Here is a 1,899-nt window from a genome sequence, read left to right as displayed (position 1 = left end):
TATATATATGGATGGATGGATCGGAAATTTTTGCCACCATCTTAAAATATCTCAATAAACAATGATTTTCATTGGAATTGAGCTAGTATTAACTGTGACCAAAGAGCAACAGAGGAAACAAAAATGTCCCCACACTAGAGCCAATCAATTCATCCAAAATCTTCTATTCCAAAAGACAAGTCTTTTATATATGTCATCTCAAGCACCGAATACAACGTCTCACATGTGAAGTATCTCTTTGTATCTAACTATAAATTGTCGTAACAATCTTCATTTGAGATCCTAAAGGGATTTTGCTGTTGTGTAATACTATACACTAGTAATTGTTTTCGCACAATGCAAATTAATGTTAGGCAAGATATTAATTGTATTGCACGTTAATATTTGGCAAGATATAAATTGCATGTTAATATTACGTAGGATATAATTATTTAGTTAATGTTCACGTTGAGATTAGGTATTATTTTAATTAATTGAGGGTGCTAAACATTTTAAACGCTAAATACCACAGCAACTTGGACCATTGGATAGATGCGGTTGACGGGTGGGATTTGTTTGATCTCCGTAACTCGCTCTTTTTATATTGATATAGATATGCATACACAATAATAAAATAAATGCATATCCATACATAAGAAGAGTCTAAATATACACTAAATGTGCATATTATTATTATTAATTAATGTGATGCCAAAAATGATATGACACAACTTCTATAAAAATAGTAAATCCGTTAGATTGACACAAATTGGATTAAAAGGAATACTTGGCAGCTGGAAGACACAACCCATATTCAACAGACCACTACTAACGTCTTTTGAACAAGGATGAGGGGTAGCCACATGATCATTGTTGGTCTTGTTCTTCTGGTGTTAGCCTCAGGTACCAGATGTAGTGATGTGTTCTATTTCATATACAGTTTGATATGAATAACCTACCCAATGGTCTTTGATGTTTTGATCATTTTTTGCGGGGAACATTGTTATGTGAAGGTACGGCGACAGCAGCGACAACGGACGGATCTCTAACTGGAATAAATTGCGTCGTCAAAACCCCTATGCCTTGTGATGAAATCAAGAGATGCGTCGATACCTGCAACTCCTTGTCTCCGGTGCATGGCAAACCTGAAATTAGTTGCGTTGACAAACAGTGTAAATGCACATTTTGTTGAAGTTTGACATGAATCTACAAGCAAGGCATATATTTCCTTGTTATCAGAGTAGTAGTAATAGTAATCATTGAGTGTGTATTGGCAATATTTGATACCAACGGTGTTCTCAAAACAATAAATGGCATGAAGAAAATACAATTGGGTATGAAACATCATGTATAACCAAACCGGTAGCAGCGGGTTGTTGCTATCTTATCCATACGTGCGCACTCGTGACATACTGGCATACATGATCAGATCTTTGTCTGTGTTGCTTTCAACAGGTCATACTCGGTCAGATTGTGACTAGTTCCCGTCACTATCCTGTGGTTTCATTCCTTTTCAACCTTCTTCTCCAAATCATAATATATTTTTTCTTCCACAAATCATATCCGCTTCTTTTTCTTTGCGAGAAAACTTCCGATCTATTCATCAACTGTCAAGGTAGTACAAAGAACACTAGAAGTAAAATTTACATTCAGGTCCATAGACCACCTAGCGACGACTACAAGCACTGGAGTGAGCCGAAGGCGCGTCACCATCATCGCCCCTCCCTCATCAGAGCCGGGCAAACATTGTTGTAGTAGACAGTCGGGAAGTCGTCGTGCTAAGGCTCCATAGAATCAGCGCACCAGAACAGCAACCGCCGCCGATGAAGAGAAGCATATTCGCTTCTTATTCAAATCACTCTCAGATTATGAGACGGTAGATTGTGTTTGGTCACGAGGCTCTAAGGGATTATTTAATAG

The 1,899-nt window shown here is 37.5% G+C and overlaps 1 long non-coding RNA gene across 1 annotated transcript; it reads left to right on the top strand.

Moving 5' to 3' along the window:
* Window positions 1-759: 759 nt before the first annotated feature.
* On the top strand, window positions 760-1,238 carry LOC147974597 (uncharacterized). Its single transcript, XR_015601972.1, has 2 exons — window positions 760-882; window positions 993-1,238. It is a non-coding gene; the product is annotated as an uncharacterized LOC147974597 (long non-coding RNA).
* Window positions 1,239-1,899: the final 661 nt, after the last annotated feature.

Source organism: Triticum urartu, chromosome 4A (genome assembly GCF_056163025.1).
Source record: "Triticum urartu cultivar PI428250 chromosome 4A, HENAU_Tu73, whole genome shotgun sequence".
NCBI classification, from domain to species: Eukaryota; Viridiplantae; Streptophyta; class Magnoliopsida; order Poales; family Poaceae; genus Triticum; species Triticum urartu.
This window is presented reverse-complemented; position numbering and strand designations above follow the sequence as displayed.